The 24,223-nt window shown below is 37.6% G+C and overlaps 2 long non-coding RNA genes across 2 annotated transcripts; both read left to right on the top strand.

The window, feature by feature from the left end:
- The first annotated feature begins 1,518 nt into the window (after nucleotides 1-1,518).
- On the top strand, nucleotides 1,519-7,169 carry LOC142150018 (uncharacterized). Its single transcript, XR_012690973.1, has 3 exons — nucleotides 1,519-1,556; nucleotides 6,106-6,123; nucleotides 7,129-7,169. It is a non-coding gene; the product is annotated as an uncharacterized LOC142150018 (long non-coding RNA).
- A 5,545-nt stretch (nucleotides 7,170-12,714) lies between these two features.
- On the top strand, nucleotides 12,715-22,699 carry LOC142150017 (uncharacterized). Its single transcript, XR_012690972.1, has 5 exons — nucleotides 12,715-12,745; nucleotides 17,315-17,332; nucleotides 18,126-18,161; nucleotides 21,853-21,870; nucleotides 22,664-22,699. It is a non-coding gene; the product is annotated as an uncharacterized LOC142150017 (long non-coding RNA).
- Nucleotides 22,700-24,223: the final 1,524 nt, after the last annotated feature.

Raw genomic sequence — 24,223 nt, 5'->3', positions numbered from 1 at the left:
ACGGTAATTGTGGAGAAACAAGATGAAAAGCACCACTTTCTCTTCCATTTTTACCTTACTACATTGACTGCTTTTGTATTTAGTCAACAGATATATATTTGCAGGACCAGCACATTTATAGCAAGTGCAGTTTTAGTACAACAGGTGCCTTCTGTACTAACCAACGCAATAGCTCTTTTGTGCTAATGACCTTTCCTCAACATTGCAATGTGTTCTAGATATGAAAAACACATTATTCTCTGTAATATCATTATAACACATTTCTAGGGGTATATTTACTAAACTGCGTCTTTGAAAAAGTGGAGATGTTGCCTATAGCAACCAATCAGATTCTAGCTAGCACTTATTTAGTACATTCTACAGAATGACAGCTAGAATTTGATTGGTTGCTATAGGCAACATCTCCACTTTTTCAAACCCGCAGATTAGTAAATATAACCCCCAGTATTCTAAATAAAGGTAGTTTGCTAGAGTTGTACATATTTCAGTGAAATTGCTGCCAGTATAACAGTAAGTTGTATTATCATTTTGTTTCAGAAAAGGGGAACAAGAAGGATAAAGGCGACAAATCAGGTACACGTTAATATCTTCCTTAATTCTATTTCTTTACACTGAGTGAGAATAAATCACAATTATCCATGTGTACAGAAAGACACTCACAAGACAGACAATGTCTATTATTAATGACTATCATTTTTTTTTAAGTTAAACATTTTGGATTTTATAAAGTGAAATAGATAATAAGTAATGGCTACATACAATGCAGCTATGCTGAAAATATGGACATTAGTAGATGCAGGAGAGGACAGCACGGCACACATGCACACCTTCTAACTGTCCTGATTCACAGCCCCCAAAGGGATTGGCTTAAGTAAAAGTGGGTGGAGTTTGCACTTTTCTAATTCCCCTCCTCCATCAAAAACTGCTTCAGACAAATTAGTCTAAATGAAAATGTACCTTTAACTTCAAAGACCTACTCTAATATCAATAGCTATCTGAATTTTTTTGCGGGAAAGGAGCGGTATATAGTTTTGTTTGATCAGAGGATCCTTTATTAAAATCTAGCACAGAATACATGAGTTTATTGTGTATATTTCATTGGACAATTTCTAAATGGATCAACGATCATGAGTGTAATAAACATAGAACAAGTGACGTTTATGCTTAACATTCCTTTTTGAAAAATACTAGTGACTAATAAAAATACCTATTTTTATTCACCACACTGTTGTTTAATTCACCACACTAAGCTCAGTGTTAAATACATTTGACAGAGCTTTTAATGCCTGTATCTACATAACATAGAATATAGATGTAAGCGTTACTGGAGATTATATGATATTCCAAGTACAATTAAAAATTATAATCCTTTATAATTTATTACATTTTCTTTTCACAGATTCAGATAAAAAAGGAGGTAATTTTTTCTTTAATAAGTAAAGGTTGTTTGCCAGATTGATACATATGTTATCAAAATTACTGTCAGATTGACATTAACTTGTATTATAATTTTATTTCAGAAAAAGGGCAAAAGAAAGAAAAAGATGACAAATCAGGTACACTTTAATATCTGCCACATATATATATATATATATTTATTTACTAGCAAGAGTAAACTACAAGTGTCCATGTATACAGAAAGCCCCTCACAAGAGATATGGGGGTAAATATATCAAACTGAGAGTTTTTCAACGGGTTTGAAGAACCAATCAGATGCTAGCTATATTTATTTAATGCATTCTACAAAATGATAGCTAGAATCTCATTAGTTGCTATAGGCAACATCTCCACTTTTCAAACCCGCCAGAAAACTCTCAGTTTGATACAATTGCCCCAAGATGTAGAATGGCTATTATATTTTTTTAAGGTTAAGCATTTTGGTCTCTATGAGGTGCCATCTAATATATAAAAGCCTAGCGGTATTTGTTAGTGTGTGTGTGTGTGTGTGTGTGTGGAAAAAACTACCGGGTGACAGAGTGCTCAAGCTGCAGCGCCACCTGCTGGGCGGAGTTATATACTACACTGAAATACTAAATTCTTAGCATTATCTAATATATAAAAGCCTAGCGGCGTGTGTGTGTGGCGATGAAGATGACAAGAACCTTTTTAATACCTTAAGTAGCTTGAGTTGACTAGAATGCATGAGTATCATGCACGGGTTAACTTGTATATAATATTTACCTACTACATACAATGCAGCTCTGCTGTAAAACAGACTTTGGTGCATGGAGGTGAAGAGAGAGTGACACACAATTCACATGGTTATGACTAGTCGAAAAACCCTCTGTGTGGGTCCAAGCTGCATTCATTTCCTGATGTGGCATTCTGACAGATGGCAGCACAAAGCAAAACAAGGAAAATAGGAAGAGAGGAGAGGAAATGCTCAGTTTCTCTTCCATATGTGCCTCTGCTCATATATTGCTTTTGTGTTTATTCAAAAGAAATGTACTTGTGGGACTATCACATTTATTGTAAGTGCAGATTTAGTACAACAAGTGCCTCTCCTACTCCCCAACATAATTTTTGTTTTGAAATAAGGACCTTTGCTAATATTAAAATTTAAAAAAAGTTTCAATCAAAACCAGTTGAAAAATTGCTTCAGAATAAAATTATTGCTATAACATTGTATAACTTCAAATAAATGCATTTCTGGTAGTAAAAAAAACAAATATGTATTGTTTGGGGGAAATGAGAGTCACTTAGGATATGGAATGACCAGAGATTCTTGTATTAAAAGATATGACGCTGCCCAACTGCACTAGAGACTGCCAAGAACAGAAACAGGAGGGGCGTCAGTTTTCTTAAAAGTCTCCAGTGACATTCTACTGAGTTATAGCTCACACAGAAACAGGAGAGGTCCCAGTATTGTTGCAGGTTTACAGTCTACGTGCCATTGCTCCATTGCTAATTGCCATTGCTGAAATAGAAATAATAGGGCTGTCAGTGTACTTCAAAATCTGCAGTCACATTGTACTGTGTTATTATAGCTCACACAGAAACAGGAGAGGTCCCAGTGTTGCTGTCAGTCTACTGTCTACGTGCCATTGCTCCATTGCTAATTGCCATTGCTGAAATAGAAATAATAGGGCTGTCAGTGTTCTTCAAAATCTGCAGTCGCATTGTACTGTGTTATTATAGGTCACACAGAAATAGGAGAGGTGCCAGTGTTCTTGTCAGTCTACAGTCTATGTGCCACTGCTAATTGTCATTGCTGAATTAGAAATAATAGGATTGGCAGTGTTTTTAAAATCCCCCAGTCACATTCTACTGTGCCACAGCTCACCAAGAAATAGGAGAGGTGTCAGTGTTTAGTGCTGAAACTTGAAATTGCAATAATAGGACTGGCAGTGTTCTTAAATGTCTCCAGTGACATTCTACTGTGTTATAGCTCATACAGAAACAGGAGGAATGGCAGTGTCATTGTCACTCTCCAGTCTCAGTCATGGTGATCCATCCCTCTACGTCATGTGCTAAAACCTATGTTTAAGTGCATAGTGGTTTTAAGTCAGGGAAACAAAAATGTAAAACAAAAGCTTGCACCTTTTTAAAGAAAAAAACACCTCTCTAATAAAGGTGAAAGTTTACTGTACAAAAACATAAAATTGCCAAAATGCCATTCTACTCAAAACATTAACAAGCATACCAGCATCAGCTAGCTCCCTTCTCTCAGTTAAATCCCAGCACTTGAAATCTACACTGTCATCATCCTCACCCTCATCAGTCTGACCATCATCAGTCTGACCATCAACCTTACACAATAGTAATTCATCCCGCTATAATCCACCATTACAGAGGTCTCTGTACTTTGATGTAATTGCCAGTAATGGCCTTCCCCATGGAATTTCTAGTTCATTTTACGACAGAGCTGTCACAATTTTTGGGCAATTCTTTTACACCAGACCAAATGTTAAAATGTTGTGCTGACTCATCTGCATCACCACTGGGTGGCGTGGGAAAGCTAAGTTTTTCCAAGCAGCAGTTGCCAAAGAAACTGAGAGAGGATGAGTCGTCATGTCATGTACCACTTGAGCTGTCAGCTTGCTAACCAAGAGCACATTGCAGCTCTTGAAATCTGGGTCAGCCGGAAAGAAAGAGAAGACATAGCTCTTAAACCTAGGATCATGTACAGTTCCCAAAATGTAGTGATCTGATTTCAAGATGTTGATAACTCTCGTATCCTGGCAAAGCGAATAAAGTACTTGATCTACAAGTCCTGCATAGTTAGCGTAATTGCTTAGTTTCATCTCCTCCTTTAATTTCTCTAGCTGCTATTCCAAATGTCTAATTAGAGGAATCACTTGACTCAAGCTAACAGTGCAGAACTCACTTCACAGGTGACTACTTACAGTGGTTTCAGCACCTTGCACAACATGGAAAATATTCTCCACTGTGCCTGACTAAAGTACATTCCCGCTCAAAATTGATTCTTCTTGCAGCAGCTGCAATCTCATGCTACTATCACGGTACTCACAGCCGCCGCGGCTCGGTTCTTCCTGTGCCCTGTGGCGCCCCGGCCGTCACCTTGACGACCGGGATGTCATTTCCAGTTCCTGCCCGGCCGTTGCCTTGGCAACGCCCGGACGCTTCTCCTCTGGCGCTGCGTCCCGGCGGTACTAGTAGTCGGGCGCATGCGCGCAAATTAACACAGCCTGTGGGCTGATTAATTTAATTAGTAATAGAGGCTGTGTGAGACTCAGAGCTAGGCTCTGATTGGTGGCCTTTGGTATTTAGGGCAGTGAGGTCTGCAGCCTCACTGCCGGTTATAGCGTTCTGCCCTTAGTTCTGCTGCCTGCTTGTTCTCTCTGTTGGTTATTATTACTTTGGATTGACCTTTGCTTGTTCCTGGACCATTGAACCTTCGCATCTAAACCCTGACCTTTTTGCCTGGATTCCGGATTTTGCTTCTTTTGCCTGTGTGTCTGACCTTCCGCTTGTCCCCGGATTTTGTACCTGTGCTAGTGACCTTTGACCTTGGATCCCCTCTTCACTACAGCCCCAAACACTCCCCTCCTGGGTGCTCCTTTTAGTCAGTATACGTTACTCGACCCTCGGTCGGCCCGCAGCCAAGTCTCTCCCCACCACTAGGGGCTCCAGCGAACACCGGGCCTTCAGAGTAGTCCCCGAGTTTCACTGTACTGGCTTGGGAGTTCCTAACAGCTACATGCTGTTGCAGAATACCGAAAATGACCCAAATTATTTCTGAACACAGACAGCATCTCCTGCATGTCACTGTAATTTTTTAAAAAAGCTCAGTACCAGCAAGTTGATTGTGTGAACAAAACAGGGAATGTGAGGGATTTCTCCTTGCTGTAATGATCTCACAATATTGGTGGCATTATCATAAATGACAAATCCTCAGGAGAGTCCAAGCGGGATAAAGTCATATTGCAATGACATCCCTTAGTTTTTCCAAACAAGTTGTCAGCGGTATGCCTTTTAGTGTAGTCGGTGAAACACAAATGTAGGATACCACTTTGTATTTGCAACAGGATGAGGGGGATATTTGTGTAGGTGATGCCAAAGGAGTTTGCTTTAATTGAAAGTGGGTCTAGTTTTGTCCAAATATGGACATTTGGTGGCGGAGTTTGGGCGGAACGGGTGAGACTTTTCTTTCCCGCTTTTGGGATTCTAAATGTTGGGAGCTATGCACATGATGCATGTTAATGACTAGTCTTACATCCATGAGTGTGACCACAGCACATTCCTGATTCCCCTCCTACATCAAAAACTGCTTCAGACAAATTAGAAAAATGTAAATGTACCTGTAACTTTAAAGAACTACTCTTCTGATAATCAAAGGCTAACTGGATATTACTGTGGGAAATGAGAGCTAGTTAGAATGTTGTTTGATCAAAGATTGTTTCATTCAAATCTAACAAAGAAAATACAAGTTTATTGTATATATTTCTTAGGAGAATGTATTACCCCTAGTCACATCAGTCTGTTTTATCATATAAAATAGGCATATTTTATGCTATATTGAAAAAAAAGAATTACAAAAAAATTTAACGCAGAATATGGATCGTAGCATTACTGGAAATGAAATAAAATTCCCATTTAAGTTTGAAAATGATAATCTTTTTTTGTGGCATCTTCTTTTCACAGATTCTAAGGAATCAAAAGGTACTTCTTTCTTTAATTATTTTTACTGTCCTCATATGTGCTATCTAGGCAGCCAATTTACTTTCCATGGCATATTTTTAATCTTATGAATGAAGGTTGTTATGTTAGAGTGATGCATGTTTTAGAAGAATTGTAGACATTACGACACAAAGTTGTAGTAGTACTTTATTTTAGAGAAGCGCAACATTGTAAATCAGATAGGTGTTCATGTGTTTAGAAGGCTTGAATGAAAATGAAAAAAGATTATTATTGTTTCATAAAGTAAAACATGTTGGGCTCTATGATCTTCCAAGTATAATATTTAATTACTACATACAATGCAGCTGTGTTGAAAAACAGATGTTGGTTTGCGGAGGATAAGAGAGTGGTGCACACACGTCACATAGTAATGAGTAGTCTTATAACCATATGTGTGCCCAAGTTCCCTTCTGTTTCCTCCCCCTACCATCCTCACAAAGTGCACGAGAGACGGTAATTGTGGAGAAACGAGATGAAAAGCACCATTTTTTCTTCCATTTTTACCTTACTACATTGACTGCTTTTGTATTTAGTCAACAGATATATATTTGCAGGACCAGCACATTTATAGCAAGTGCAGTTTTAGTACAACAGGTGCCTTCTGTACTAACCAACGCAATAGCTCTTTTGTGCTAATGACCTTTCCTCAACATTGCAATGTGTTCTAGATATGAAAAACACATTATTCTCTGTAATATCATTATAACACATTTCTAGGGGTATATTTACTAAACTGCGTGTTTAAATAAGTGGAGATGTTGCCTATAGCAACCAATCAGATTCTAGCTAGCACTTATTTAGTACATTCTACAGAATGACAGCTAGAATTTGATTGGTTGCTATAGGCAACATCTCTACTTTTTCAAACCCGCAGATTAGTAAATATAACCCCCAGTATTCTAAATAAAGGTAGTTTGCTAGAGTTGTACATATTTCAGTGAAATTGCTGCCAGTATTACATTAAATTGTATTATCATTTTGTTTCAGAAAAGGGGAACAAGAAGGATAAAGGCGACAAATCAGGTACACGTTAATATCTTCCTTAATTATATTTCTTTACACTGAGTGAGAATAAATCACAATTATCCATGTGTATAGAAAGACACTCACAAGACAGACAATGTCTATTATTAATGACTATCATTTTTTTTTTAAGTTAATCATTTTGGATTTTATAAAGTGAAATAGATAATAAGTAATGGCTACATACAATGCAGCTATGCTGAAAATATGGACATTAGTAGATGCAGGAGAGGACAGCACGACACACATGCACACCTTCTAACTGTCCTGATTCACAGCCCCCAAAGGGATTGGCTTAAGTAAAAGGGGGTGGAGTTTGCACGTTTCTAATTCCCCTCCTCCATCAAAAACTGCTTCAGACAAATTAGTCTAAATGAAAATGTACCTTTGTTTGATACATTTACCCCAAGATGTAGAATGGCTATTATATTTTTTTAAGGTTAAGTATTTTGGTCTCTATGAGGTGCCATATATAATATTTACCTACTACATACAATGCAGCTCTGCTGTAAAACAGACTTTGATGCATGGAGGTGAAGAGAGAGTGACACACAATTCACATGGTTATGACTAGTCTAAAAACCCTCTATGTGTGTCCAAGCTGCATTCATTTCCTGATGTGGCATTCTGACAGATGGCAGCACAAAGCAAAACAAGGAAAATATGAAGAGAGGAGAGGAAATGCTCAATTTTCTCTTCCATATGTGCCTCTGCTCATATATTGCTTTTGTGTTTATGCAAAAGAAATGTACTGGTGGGACTATCACATTTATTGTAAGTGCAGATTTAGTACAGCAGGCGCCTCTACTACTCCCCAACATAATTCTTGTTTTGAAATAAGGACCTTTGCTAATATTAAAATTTTAAAAAAAGTTTCAATCAAAACCAGTTGAAAAATTGCTTCAGAATAAAATTATTGCTATAACATTGTATAACTTCAAATAAATGCATTTCTGGTAGTAAAAAAAACAACTATGTATTGTTTGGGGGAAATGAGAGTCACTTAGAATATGGAATGACCAGAGATTCTTGTATTAAAAGATATGACGCTGCCCAACTGCACTAGAGACTGCCAAGAACAGAAACAGGAGGGGCGGCAGTTTTCTTAAAAGTCTCCAGTGACATTCTACTGAGTTATAGCTCACACAGAAACAGGAGAGGTCCCAGTATTGTTGCAGGTTTACAGTCTACGTGCCATTGCTCCATTGCTAATTGCCATTGATGAAATAGAAATAATAGGGCTGTCAGTTTACTTCAAAATCTGCAGTCGCATTGTACTGTGTTATTATAGGTCACACAGAAATAGGAGAGGTCCCAGTGTTCTTGCCAGTCTACAGTCTATGTGCCACTGCTAATTGTCATTGCTGAATTAGAAATAATAGGATTGGCAGTGTTTTTAAAATCCCCCAGTCACATTCTACTGTGCCACAGCTCACCAAGAAATAGGAGAGGTGTCAGTGTTTAGTGCTGAAACAGAAATTGCAATAATAGGACTGGCAGTGTTCTTAAATGTCTTCAGTGACATTCTACTGTGCTATAGCTCATACAGAAACAGGAGGAATGGCAGTGTCATTGTCACTCTCCAGTCTCAGTCATGGTGATCCATCCCTCTACGTCATGTGCTAAAACCTATGTTCAAGTGCATAGTGGTTTTAAGTCAGGGAAACAAAAATGTAAAATAAAAGCTTGCACCTTTTTAAAGAAAAAAACTCCTCTCTAATAAAGGTGAAAGTTTACCGTACAAAAACATAAAATTGCCAAAATGCCATTCTACTCAAAACATTAACAAGCATACCAGCATCAGCTATCCCCCTTCTCTCAGTTAAATCCTAGCACTTGAAATCTACACTGTCATCATCCTCACCCTCATCAGTCTGACCATCAAACTTACACAATAGTAATTAATCCCGCTATAATCCACCATTACAGAGGTCTCTGTTCTTTGATGTAATTGCCAGTAATGGCCTTCCCCATGGAATTTCTAGTTCATTTTACAACAGAGCTGTCACAATTTTTGGGCAATTCTTTTACACCAGGCCAAATGTTAAAATGTTGTGCTGACTCATCTGCATCACCATTGGGTGTCTTGGGAAAGCTAAGTTTTTCCAAGCAGCAGTTGCCAAAGAAACTGAGAGAGGATGAGTTGTCGTGTCATGTACCACTTGAGCTGTCAGCTTGCTAACCAAGAGCTCATTGCAGCTCTTGAAATCTGGGTCAGCCGGAAAGAAAGAGAAGACATAGCTCTTAAACCTAGGATCATGTACAGTTCCCAAAATGTAGTGATCTGATTTCAAGATGTTGATAACTCTCAGATCTTGGCAAAGCGAATAAAGTACTTGATCTACAAGTCCTGCATAGTTAGCGTAATTGCTAAGTTTCATCTCCTCCTTTAATTTCTCTAGCTGCTATTCCAAATGTCTAATTAGAGGAATCACTTGACTCAAGCTAACAGTGTCTGAACTCACTTCACAGGTGACTACTTACAGTAGTTTCAGCACCTTGCACAACACGGAAAGTATTCTCCACTGTGCTGGACTAAAGTACATTCCCGCTCAAAATCGATTCTTCTTGCAGCAGCTGCAATCTCATGCTACATGCTGTTGCAGAATACCGAAAATGACCCAAATTATTTCTGGACACAGACAGCATCTCCTGCATGTCACTGTAATTTTTTAAAAAAAGCTCAGTACCAGCAAGTTGATTGTGTGAACAAAACAGGGAATGTGATGGAATTCTCCTTGCTGTAATGCTCTCACAATATTGGTGGCATTATCACAAATGACATATCCTCAGGAGAGTCGTAGCAGGATAAAGTCATATTGCAATGACATCCCTTAGTTTTTCCAAACAGGTTGTCAGCGGTATGCCTTTTAGTGTAGTCGGTGATACACAAATGTAGGATACCACTTTGTATTTGCAACAGGATGAGGGGGATATTTGTGTAGCTGACGACAAAGGAGTTTGGTTTAATTGAAAATGGGTCTAGTTTTGTCCAAATATGGACATTTGGTGGCGGAGTTTGGGCGGAACGGGTGAGACTTTTCTTTCCTGCTTTTGGGATTCTAAATGTTGGGAGCTATGCACATGATGCATGTTAATGACTAGTCTTACATCCATGAGTGTGACCACAGCACATTCCTGATTCCCCTCCTCCATCAAAAACTGCTTCAGACAAATTAGAAAAATGTAAATGTACCTGTAACTTTAAAGAACTACTCTTCTGATAATCAAAGGCTAACTGGATATTACTGTGGGAAATGAGAGCTAGTTAGAATGTTGTTTGATCAAAGATTGTTTCATTCAAATCTAACAAAGAAAATACAAGTTTATTGTATATATTTCTTAGGAGAATGTATTACCCCTAGTCACATCAGTCTGTTTTATCATATAAAATAGGCATATTTTATGCTATATTGAAAAAAAAAAATTACAAAAAAATTTAACGCAGAATATGGATCGTAGCATTACTGGAAATTAAATAAAATTCCCATTTAAGTTTGAAAATGATAATCTTTTTTTGTGGCATCTTCTTTTCACAGATTCTAAGGAATCAAAAGGTACTTCTTTCTTTAATTATTTTTACTGTCCTCATATGTGCTATCTAGGCAGCCAATTTACTTTCCATGGCATATTTTTAATTTTATGAATGAAGGTTGTTATGTTAGAGTGATGCATGTTTTAGAAGAATTGTAGACATTATGACACAAAGTTGTAGTAGTACTTTATTTTAGAGAAGCGCAACATTGTAAATCAGATAGGTGTTCATGTGTTTAGAAGGCTGGAATGAAAATGAAAAAAGATTATTATTGTTTCATAAAGTAAAACATGTTGGGCTCTATGATCTGCCAAGTATAATATTTAATTACTACATACAATGCAGCTGTGTTGAAAAACAGATGTTGGTTTGCGAAGGATAAGATAGTGGTGCACACATGTGACATAGTAATGAGTAGTCTTATAACCATACGTGTGCCCAAGTTCCCTTCTGTTTCCTCCCCCTACCATCCTCACAAAGTGAACGAGAGACGGTAATTGTGGAGAAACAAGATGAAAAGCACCACTTTCTCTTCCATTTTTACCTTACTACATTGACTGCTTTTGTATTTAGTCAACAGATATATATTTGCAGGACCAGCACATTTATAGCAAGTGCAGTTTTAGTACAACAGGTGCCTTCTGTACTAACCAATGCAATAGCTCTTTTGTGCTAATGACCTTTCCTCAACATTGCAATGTGTTCTAGATATGAAAAACACATTATTCTCTGTAATATCATTATAACACATTTCTAGGGGTATATTTACTAAACTGCGTCTTTGAAAAAGTGGAGATGTTGCCTATAGCAACCAATCAGATTCTAGCTAGCACTTATTTAGTACATTCTACAGAATGACAGCTAGAATTTGATTGGTTGCTATAGGCAACATCTCCACTTTTTCAAACCCGCAGATTAGTAAATATAACCCCCAGTATTCTAAATAAAGGTAGTTTGCTAGAGTTGTACATATTTCAGTGAAATTGCTGCCAGTATAACAGTAAGTTGTATTATCATTTTGTTTCAGAAAAGGGGAACAAGAAGGATAAAGGCGACAAATCAGGTACACGTTAATATCTTCCTTAATTCTATTTCTTTACACTGAGTGAGAATAAATCACAATTATCCATGTGTACAGAAAGACACTCACAAGACAGACAATGTCTATTATTAATGACTATCATTTTTTTTTAAGTTAAACATTTTGGATTTTATAAAGTGAAATAGATAATAAGTAATGGCTACATACAATGCAGCTATGCTGAAAATATGGACATTAGTAGATGCAGGAGAGGACAGCACGGCACACATGCACACCTTCTAACTGTCCTGATTCACAGCCCCCAAAGGGATTGGCTTAAGTAAAAGTGGGTGGAGTTTGCACTTTTCTAATTCCCCTCCTCCATCAAAAACTGCTTCAGACAAATTAGTCTAAATGAAAATGTACCTTTAACTTCAAAGACCTACTCTAATATCAATAGCTATCTGAATTTTTTTGCGGGAAAGGAGCGGTATATAGTTTTGTTTGATCAGAGGATCCTTTATTAAAATCTAGCACAGAATACATGAGTTTATTGTGTATATTTCATTGGACAATTTCTAAATGGATCAACGATCATGAGTGTAATAAACATAGAACAAGTGACGTTTATGCTTAACATTCCTTTTTGAAAAATACTAGTGACTAATAAAAATACCTATTTTTATTCACCACACTGTTGTTTAATTCACCACACTAAGCTCAGTGTTAAATACATTTGACAGAGCTTTTAATGCCTGTATCTTCATAACATAGAATATAGATGTAAGCGTTACTGGAGATTATATGATATTCCAAGTACAATTAAAAATTATAATCCTTTATAATTTATTACATTTTCTTTTCACAGATTCAGATAAAAAAGGAGGTAATTTTTTCTTTAATAAGTAAAGGTTGTTTGCCAGATTGATACATATGTTATCAAAATTACTGTCAGATTGACATTAACTTGTATTATAATTTTATTTCAGAAAAAGGGCAAAAGAAAGAAAAAGATGACAAATCAGGTACACTTTAATATCTGCCACATATATATATATATATATATATATATATATATATATATATATATATATATATATATTTATTTACTAGCAAGAGTAAACTACAAGTGTCCATGTATACAGAAAGCCCCTCACAAGAGATATCGGGGTAAATATATCAAGCTGAGAGTTTTTCAACAGGTTTGAAGAACCAATTAGATGCTAGCTATATTTATTTAATGCATTCTACAAAATGATAGCTAGAATCTCATTAGTTGCTATAGGCAACATCTCCACTTTTCAAACCCGCCAGAAAACTCTCAGTTTGATACAATTGCCCCAAGATGTAGAATGGCTATTATATTTTTTTAAGGTTAAGCATTTTGGTCTCTATGAGGTGCCATCTAATATATAAAAGCCTAGCGGCGTTTGTTAGTGTGTGTGTGTGTGTGTGGAAAAAACTACCGGGTGACAGAGTGCTCAAGCTGCAGCGCCACCTGCTGGGCGGAGTTATATACTACACTGAAATACTAAATTCTTAGCATTATCTAATATATAAAAGCCTAGCGGCGTGTGTGTGTGGCGATGAAGATGACAAGAACCTTTTTAACACCTTAAGTAGCTTGAGTTGACTAGAATGCATGAGTATCATGCACGGGTTAACTTGTATATAATATTTACCTACTACATACAATGCAGCTCTGCTGTAAAACAGACTTTGGTGCATGGAGGTGAAAAGAGAGTGACACACAATTCACATGGTTATGACTAGTCGAAAAACCCTCTGTGTGTGTCCAAGCTGCATTAATTTCCTGATGTGGCATTCTGACAGATGGCAGCACAAAGCAAAACAAGGAAACTATGAAGAGAGGAGAGGAAATGCTCAGTTTTCTCTTCCATATGTGCCTCTGCTCATATATTGCTTTTGTGTTTATTCAAAAGAAATGTACTTGTGGGACTATCACATTTATTGTAAGTGCAGATTTAGTACAACAAGTGCCTCTCCTACTCCCCAACATAATTTTTGTTTTGAAATAAGGACCTTTGCTAATATTAAAATTTAAAAAAAGTTTCAATCAAAACCAGTTGAAAAATTGCTTCAGAATAAAATTATTGCTATAACATTGTATAACTTCAAATAAATGCATTTCTGGTAGTAAAAAAAACAACAACTATGTATTGTTTGGGGGAAATGAGAGTCACTTAGAATATGGAATGACCAGAGATTCTTGTATTAAAAGATATGACGCTGCCCAACTGCACTAGAGACTGCCAAGAACAGAAACAGGAGGGGCGTCAGTTTTCTTAAAAGTCTCCAGTGACATTCTACTGAGTTATAGCTCACACAGAAACAGGAGAGGTCCCAGTATTGTTGCAGGTTTACAGTCTACGTGCCATTGCTCCATTGCTAATTGCCATTGCTGAAATAGAAATAATAGGGCTGTCAGTGTACTTCAAAATCTGCAGTCACATTGTACTGTGTTATTATAGCTCACACAGAAACAGGAGAGGTCCCAGTGTTGCTGTCAGTCTACTGTCTACGTGCCATTGCTCCATTGCTAATTGCCATTGCTGAAATAGAAATAATAGGGCTGTCAGTGTTCTTCAAAATCTGCAGTCGTATTGTACTGTGTTATTATAGGTCACACAGAAATAGGAGAGGTGCCAGTGTTCTTGCCAGTCTACAGTCTATGTGCCACTGCTAATTGTCATTCCTGAATTAGAAATAATAGGATTGGCAGTGTTTTTAAAATCCCCCAGTCACATTCTACTGTGCCACAGCTCACCAAGAAATAGGAGAGGTGTCAGTGTTTAGTGCTGAAACAGAAATTGCAATAATAGGACTGGCAGTGTTCTTAAATGTCTCCAGTGACATTCTACTGTGCCATAACTCATACAGAAAGAGGAGGAATGGCAGTGTCATTGTCACTCTCCAGTCTCAGTCATGGTGATCCATTCCTCTACGTCATGTGCTAAAACCTATGTTTAAGTGCATAGTGGTTTTAAGTCAGGGAAACAAAAATGTAAAACAAAAGCTTGCACCTTTTTAAAGAAAAAAACACCTCTCTAATAAAGGTGAAAGTTTACTGTACAAAAACATAAAATTGCCAAAATGCCATTCTACTCAAAACATTAACAAGCATACCAGCATCAGCTAGCTCCCTTCTCTCAGTTAAATCCCAGCACTTGAAATCTACACTGTCATCATCCTCACCCTCATCAGTCTGACCATCAACCTTAGACAATAGTAATTAATCCCGCTATAATCCACCATTACAGAGGTCTCTGTACTTTGATGTAATTGCCAGTAATGGCCTTCCCCATGGAATTTGTAGTTCATTTTACGACAGAGCTGTCACAATTTTTGGGCAATTCTTTTACACCAGACCAAATGTTAAAATGTTGTGCTGACTCATCTGCATCACCACTGGGTGTCGTGGGAAAGCTAAGTTTTTCCAAGCAGCAGTTGCCAAAGAAACTGAAAGAGGATGAGTCATCATGTCATGTACCACTTGAGCTGTCAGCTTGCTAACCATGAGCACATTGCAGCTCTTGAAATCTGGGTCAGCAGGAAAGAAAGAGAAGATATAGCTCTTAAACCTAGGATCATGTACAGTTCCCAAAATGTAGTGATCTGATTTCAAGATGTTGATAACTCTCGGATCCTGGCAAAGCGAATAAAGTACTTGATCTACAAGTCCTGCATAGTTAGCGGAATTGCTAAGTTTCATCTCCTCCTTTAATTTCTCTAGCTGCTATTCCAAATGTCTAATTAGAGGAATCACTTGACTCAAGCTAACAGTGTCTAAACTCACTTCACAGGTGACTACTTACAGTGGTTTCAGCACCTTGCACAACATGGAAAGTATTCTCCACTGTGCTGGACTAAAGTACATTCCCGGTCAAAATCGATTCTTCTTGCAGCAGCTGCAATCTCATGCTACTATCACGGTACTCACAGCCGCCGCGGCTCGGTTCTTCCTGTGCCCTGTGGCGCACCGGCCGTCACCTTGATGACCGGAACGTCATTTCCAGTTCCTGCCCGGCCGTTGCCAAGGCAACGGCCGGACGCTTCTCCTATGGCGCTGCGTCCCGGCGGTACTAGTAGTCGGGCGCATGCGCGCAAATTAACACAGCCTGTGGGCTGATTAATTTAATTAGTAATAGGGGCTGTGTGAGACTCAGAGCTAGGCTCTGATTGGTGGCCTTTGGTATTTAGGGCAGTGAGGTCTGCAGCCTCACTGCCGGTTATAGCGTTCTGCCCTTAGTTCTGCTGCCTGCTTGTTCTCTCTGTTGGTTATTATTACTTTGGATTGACCTTTGCTTGTTCCTGGACCATTGAACCTTCGCTTCTGACCCTGACCTTTTTGCCTAGATTCCGGATTTTGCTGCTTTTGCCTGTGTGTCTGACCTTCTGCTTGTCCCCGGATTTTGTACCTGTGCTAGTGACCTTTGACCTTGGATCCCCTCTTCACTACAGCCCCAATCACTCCACTCCTGGGTGCTCCTTTTAGTCAGTATACGTTACTCGACCCTCGGTCGGCGCGCAGCCAAGTCTCTCCCCACCACTAGGGGCTCCAGCGAACACCGGGCCTTCAGAGTAGTCCCCGAGTTTCACTGTACTGGCTTGGGAGTTCCTAACAGCTACATGCTGTTGCAGAATACCGAAAATGACCCAAATTATTTCTGGACACAGACAGCATTTCCTGCATGTCAATGTAATTTTTTAAAAAAGCTCAGTACCAGCAAGTTGATTGTGTGAACAAAACAGGGAATGTGATGGAATTCTCCTTGCTGTAATGCTCTCACAATATTGGTGGCATTATCACAAATGACATATCCTCAGGAGAGTCCAAGCAGGATAAAGTCATATTGCAATGACATCCCTTAGTTTTTCCAAACAGGTTGTCAGCGGTATGCCTTTTAGTGTAGTCGGTGATACACAAATGTAGGATACCACTTTGTATTTGCAACAGGATGAGGGGGATATTTGTGTAGCTGACGACAAAGGAGTTTGGTTTAATTGAAAGTGGGTCTAGTTTTGTCCAAATATGGACATTTGGTGGCGGAGTTTGGGCGGAACGGGTGAGACTTTTCTTTCCCGCTTTTGGGATTCTAAATGTTGGGAGCTATGCACATGATGCATGTTAATGACTAGTCTTACATCCATGAGTGTGACCACAGCACATTCCTGATTCCCCTCCTCCATCAAAAACTGCTTCAGACAAATTAGAAAAATGTAAATGTACCTGTAACTTTAAAGAACTACTCTTCTGATAATCAAAGGCTAACTGGATATTACTGTGGGAAATGAGAGCTAGTTAGAATGTTGTTTGATCAAAGATTGTTTCATTCAAATCTAACAAAGAAAATACAAGTTTATTGTATATATTTCTTAGGAGAATGTATTACCCCTAGTCACATCAGTCTGTTTTATCATATAAAATAGGCATATTTTATGCTATATTGAAAAAAAAGAATTACAAAAAAATTTAACGCAGAATATGGATCGTAGCATTACTGGAAATTAAATAAAATTCCCATTTAAGTTTGAAAATGATAATCTTTTTTTGTGGCATCTTCTTTTCACAGATTCTAAGGAATCAAAAGGTACTTCTTTCTTTAATTATTTTTACTGTCCTCATATGTGCTATCTAGGCAGCCAATTTACTTTCCATGGCATATTTTTAATTTTATGAATGAAGGTTGTTATGTTAGAGTGATGCATGTTTTAGAAGAATTGTAGACATTACGACACAAAGTTGTAGTAGTACTTTATTTTAGAGAAGCGCAACATTGTAAATCAGATAGGTGTTCATGTGTTTAGAAGGCTGGAATGAAAATGAAAAAAGATTATTATTGTTTCATAAAGTAAAACATGTTGGGCTCTATGATCTGCCAAGTATAATATTTAATTACTACATACAATGCAGCTGTGTTGAAAAACAGATGTTGGTTTGCGGAGGATAAGAGAGTGGTGCACACACGTCACATAGTTTTAGTACAACAGGTGCCTTCTGTACTAACCAACGCAATAGCTCTTTTGTGCTAATGACCTTTCCTCAACATTGCAATGTGTTCTAGATATGAAAAACATATTATTCTCTGTAATATCATTATAACACATTTCTAGGGGTATATTTACTAAACTGCGTGTTTGAAAAAGTGGAGATGTTGCCTATAGCAACCAATCAGATTCTAGCTAGCACTTATTTAGTACATTCTACAGAATGACAGCTAGAATTTGATTGGTTGCTATAGGCAACATCTCTACTTTTTCAAACCCGCAGATTAGTAAATATAACCCCCAGTATTCTAAATAAAGGTAGTTTGCTAGAGTTGTACATATTTCAGTGAAATTGCTGCCAGTATTACATTAAATTGTATTATCATTTTGTTTCAGAAAAGGGGAACAAGAAGGATAAAGGCGACAAATCAGGTACACGTTAATATCTTCCTTAATTCTATTTCTTTACACTGAGTGAGAATAAATCACAATTATCCATGTGTATAGAAAGACACTCACAAGACAGACAATGTCTATTATTAATGACTATCATTTTTTTTTTAAGTTAATCATTTTGGATTTTATAAAGTGAAATAGATAATAAGTAATGGCTACATACAATGCAGCTATGCTGAAAATATGGACATTAGTAGATGCAGGAGAGGACAGCACGACACACATGCACACCTTCTAACTGTCCTGATTCACAGCCCCCAAAGGGATTGGCTTAAGTAAAAGGGGGTGGAGTTTGCAAGTTTCTAATTCCCCTCCTCCATCAAAAACTGCTTCAGACAAATTAGTCTAAATGAAAATGTACCTTTGTTTGATACATTTACCCCAAGATGTAGAATGGCTATTATATTTTTTTTAAGGTTAAGTATTTTGGTCTCTATGAGGTGCCATATATAATATTTACCTACTACATACAATGCAGCTCTGCTGTAAAACAGACTTTGATGCATGGAGGTGAAGAGAGAGTGACACACAATTCACATGGTTATGACTAGTCTAAAAACCCTCTATGTGTGTCCAAGCTGCATTCATTTCCTGATGTGGCATTCTGACAGATGGCAGCACAAAGCAAAACAAGGAAAATATGAAGAGAGGAGAGGAAATGCTCAATTTTCTCTTCCATATGTGCCTCTGCTCATATATTGCTTTTGTGTTTATGCAAAAGAAATGTACTGGTGGGACTATCACATTTATTGTAAGTGCAGATTTAGTACAGCAGGCGCCTCTACTACTCCCCAACATAATTCTTGTTTTGAAATAAGGACCTTTGCTAATATTAAAATTTTAAAAAAAGTTTCAATCAAAACCAGTTGAAAAATTGCTTCAGAATAAAATTATAGCTATAACATTGTATAACTTCAAATAAATGCATTTCTGGTAGTAAAAAAAACAACTATGTATTGTTTGGGGGAAATGAGAGTCACTTAGAATATGGAATGACCAGAGATTCTTGTATTAAAAGATATGACGCTGCCCAACTGCACTAGAGACTGCCAAGAACAGAAACAGGAGGGGCGTCAGTTTTCTTAAAAGTCTCCAGTGACATTCTACTGAGTTATAGCTCACACAGAAACAGGAGAGGTCCCAGTATTGTTGCAGGTTTACAGTCTACGTGCCATTGCTCCATTGCTAATTGCCATTGCTGAAATAGAAATAATAGGGCTGTCAGTGTACTTCAAAATCTGCAGTCACATTGTACTGTGTTATTATAGCTCACACAGAAACAGGAGAGGTCCCAGTGTTGCTGTCAGTCTACAGTCTACGTGCCATTGCTCCATTGCTAATTGCCATTGCTGAAATAGAAATAATAGGGCTCTCAGTGTTCTTCAAAATCGGCAGTCGCATTGTACTGTGTTATTATAGGTCACACAGAAATAGGAGAGGTGCCAGTGTTCTTGCCAGTCTACAGTCTATGTGCCACTGCTAATTGTCATTGCTGAATTAGAAATAATAGGATTGGCAGTGTTTTTAAAATCCCCCAGTCACATTCTACTGTGCCACAGCTCACCAAGAAATAGGAGAGGTGTCAGTGTTTAGTGCTGAAACAGAAATTGCAATAATAGGACTGGCAGTGTTCTTAAATGTCTCCAGTGACATTCTACTGTGTTATAGCTCATACAGAAACAGGAGGAATGGCAGTGTCATTGTCACTCTCCAGTCTCAGTCATGGTGATCCATCCCTCTACGTCATGTGCTAAAACCTATGTTTAAGTGCATAGTGGTTTTAAGTCAGGGAAACAAAAATGTAAAACAAAAGCTTGCACCTTTTTAAAGAAAAAAAACACCTCTCTAATAAAGGTGAAAGTTTACTGTACAAAAACATAAAATTGCCAAAATGCCATTCTACTCAAAACATTAACAAGCATACCAGCATCAGCTAGCTCCCTTCTCTCAGTTAAATCCCAGCACTTGAAATCTACACTGTCATCATCCTCACCCTCATCAGTCTGACCATCAAACTTACACAATAGTAATTAATCCCGCTATAATCCACCATTACAGAGGTCTCTGTTCTTTGATGTAATTGCCAGTAATGGCCTTCCCCATGGAATTTCTAGTTCATTTTACAACAGAGCTGTCACAATTTTTGGGCAATTCTTTTACACCAGGCCAAATGTTAAAATGTTGTGCTGACTCATCTGCATCACCATTGGGTGTCTTGGGAAAGCTAAGTTTTTCCAAGCAGCAGTTGCCAAAGAAACTGAGAGAGAATGAGTTGTCGTGTCATGTACCACTTGAGCTGTCAGCTTGCTAACCAAGAGCTCATTGCAGCTCTTGAAATCTGGGTCAGCCGGAAAGAAAGAGAAGACATAGCTCTTAAACCTAGGATCATGTACAGTTCCCAAAATGTAGTGATCTGATTTCAAGATGTTGATAACTCTCGGATCTTGGCAAAGCGAATAAAGTACTTGATCTACAAGTCCTGCATAGTTAGCGTAATTGCTAAGTTTCATCTCCTCCTTTAATTTCTCTAGCTGCTATTCCAAATGTCTAATTAGAGGAATCACTTGACTCAAGCTAACAGTGTCTGAACTCACTTCACAGGTGACTACTTACAGTAGTTTCAGCAACTTGCACAACACGGAAAGTATTCTCCACTGTGCTGGACTAAAATACATTCCCGCTCAAAATCGATTCTTCTTGCAGCAGCTGCAATCTCATGCTACATGCTGTTGCAGAATACCGAAAATGACCCAAATTATTTCTGGACACAGACAGCATTTCCTGCATGTCAATGTAATTTTTTAAAAAAGCTCAGTACCAGCAAGTTGATTGTGTGAACAAAACAGGGAATGTGATGGAATTCTCCTTGCTGTAATGCTCTCACAATATTGGTGGCATTATCACAAATGACATATCCTCAGGAGAGTCCAAGCAGGATAAAGTCATATTGCAATGACATCCCTTAGTTTTTCCAAACAGGTTGTCAGCGGTATGCCTTTTAGTGTAGTCGGTGATACACAAATGTAGGATACCACTTTGTATTTGCAACAGGATGAGGGGGATATTTGTGTAGCTGACGACAAAGGAGTTTGGTTTAATTGAAAGTGGGTCTAGTTTTGTCCAAATATGGACATTTGGTGGCGGAGTTTGGGCGGAACGGGTGAGACTTTTCTTTCCCGCTTTTGGGATTCTAAATGTTGGGAGCTATGCACATGATGCATGTTAATGACTAGTCTTACATCCATGAGTGTGACCACAGCACATTCCTGATTCCCCTCCTCCATCAAAAACTGCTTCAGACAAATTAGAAAAATGTAAATGTACCTGTAACTTTAAAGAACTACTCTTCTGATAATCAAAGGCTAACTGGATATTACTGTGGGAAATGAGAGCTAGTTAGAATGTTGTTTGATCAAAGATTGTTTCATTCAAATCTAACAAAGAAAATACAAGTTTATTGTATATATTTCTTAGGAGAATGTATTACCCCTAGTCACATCAGTCTGTTTTATCATATAAAATAGGCATATTTTATGCTATATTGAAAAAAAAGAATTACAAAAAAATTTAACGCAGAATATGGATCGTAGCATTACTGGAAATTAAATAAAATTCCCATTTAAGTTTGAAAATGATAATCTTTTTTTGTGGCATCTTCTTTTCACAGATTCTAAGGAATCAAAAGGTACTTCTTTCTTTAATTATTTTTACTGTCCTCATATGTGCTATCTAGGCAGCCAATTTACTTTCCATGGCATATTTTTAATTTTATGAATGAAGGTTGTTATGTTAGAGTGATGCATGTTTTAGAAGAATTGTAGACATTACGACACAAAGTTGTAGTAGTACTTTATTTTAGAGAAGCGCAACATTGTAAATCAGATAGGTGTTCATGTGTTTAGAAGGCTGGAATGAAAATGAAAAAAGATTAGTATTGTTTCATAAAGTAAAACATGTTGGGCTCTATGATCTGCCAAGTATAATATTTAATTACTACATACAATGCAGCTGTGTTGAAAAACAGATGTTGGTTTGCGGAGGATAAGAGAGTGGTGCACACACGTCACATAGTTTTAGTACAACAGGTGCCTTCTGTACTAACCAACGCAATAGCTCTTTTGTGCTAATGACCTTTCCTCAACATTGCAATGTGTTCTAGATATGAAAAACATATTATTCTCTGTAATATCATTATAACACATTTCTAGGGGTATATTTACTAAACTGCGTGTTTGAAAAAGTGGAGATGTTGCCTATAGCAACCAATCAGATTCTAGCTAGCACTTATTTAGTACATTCTACAGAATGACAGCTAGAATTTGATTGGTTGCTATAGGCAACATCTCTACTTTTTCAAACCCGCAGATTAGTAAATATAACCCCCAGTATTCTAAATAAAGGTAGTTTGCTAGGGTTGTACATATTTCAGTGAAATTGCTGCCAGTATTACATTAAATTGTATTATCATTTTGTTTCAGAAAAGGGGAACAAGAAGGATAAAGGCGACAAATCAGGTACACGTTAATATCTTCCTTAATTCTATTTCTTTACACTGAGTGAGAATAAATCACAATTATCCATGTGTATAGAAAGACACTCACAAGACAGACAATGTCTATTATTAATGACTATCATTTTTTTTTTAAGTTAATCATTTTGGATTTTATAAAGTGAAATAGATAATAAGTAATGGCTACATACAATGCAGCTATGCTGAAAATATGGACATTAGTAGATGCAGGAGAGGACAGCACGACACACATGCACACCTTCTAACTGTCCTGATTCACAGCCCCCAAAGGGATTGGCTTAAGTAAAAGGGGGTGGAGTTTGCAAGTTTCTAATTCCCCTCCTCCATCAAAAACTGCTTCAGACAAATTAGTCTAAATGAAAATGTACCTTTGTTTGATACATTTACCCCAAGATGTAGAATGGCTATTATATTTTTTTAAGGTTAAGTATTTTGGTCTCTATGAGGTGCCATATATAATATTTACCTACTACATACAATGCAGCTCTGCTGTAAAACAGACTTTGATGCATGGAGGTGAAGAGAGAGTGACACACAATTCACATGGTTATGACTAGTCTAAAAACCCTCTATGTGTGTCCAAGCTGCATTCATTTCCTGATGTGGCATTCTGACAGATGGCAGCACAAAGCAAAACAAGGAAAATATGAAGAGAGGAGAGGAAATGCTCAATTTTCTCTTCCATATGTGCCTCTGCTCATATATTGCTTTTGTGTTTATGCAAAAGAAATGTACTGGTGGGACTATCACATTTATTGTAAGTGCAGATTTAGTACAGCAGGCGCCTCTACTACTCCCCAACATAATTCTTGTTTTGAAATAAGGACCTTTGCTAATATTAAAATTTTAAAAAAAGTTTCAATCAAAACCAGTTGAAAAATTGCTTCAGAATAAAATTATAGCTATAACATTGTATAACTTCAAATAAATGCATTTCTGGTAGTAAAAAAAACAACTATGTATTGTTTGGGGGAAATGAGAGTCACTTAGAATATGGAATGACCAGAGATTCTTGTATTAAAAGATATGACGCTGCCCAACTGCACTAGAGACTGCCAAGAACAGAAACAGGAGGGGCGTCAGTTTTCTTAAAAGTCTCCAGTGACATTCTACTGAGTTATAGCTCACACAGAAACAGGAGAGGTCCCAGTATTGTTGCAGGTTTACAGTCTACGTGCCATTGCTCCATTGCTAATTGCCATTGCTGAAATAGAAATAATAGGGCTGTCAGTGTACTTCAAAATCTGCAGTCACATTGTACTGTGTTATTATAGCTCACACAGAAACAGGAGAGGTCCCAGTGTTGCTGTCAGTCTACAGTCTACGTGCCATTGCTCCATTGCTAATTGCCATTGCTGAAATAGAAATAATAGGGCTGTCAATGTTCTTCAAAATCGGCAGTCGCATTGTACTGTGTTATTATAGGTCACACAGAAATAGGAGAGGTGCCAGTGTTCTTGCCAGTCTACAGTCTATGTGCCACTGCTAATTGTCATTGCTGAATTAG

The sequence above is a fragment of the Mixophyes fleayi genome, chromosome 4 (assembly GCF_038048845.1).
Source record: "Mixophyes fleayi isolate aMixFle1 chromosome 4, aMixFle1.hap1, whole genome shotgun sequence".
NCBI classification, from domain to species: Eukaryota; Metazoa; Chordata; class Amphibia; order Anura; family Limnodynastidae; genus Mixophyes; species Mixophyes fleayi.
The sequence above is the reverse complement of the archived record's forward strand: the minus strand, read 5'-3'. Positions and strand labels throughout refer to the sequence as shown.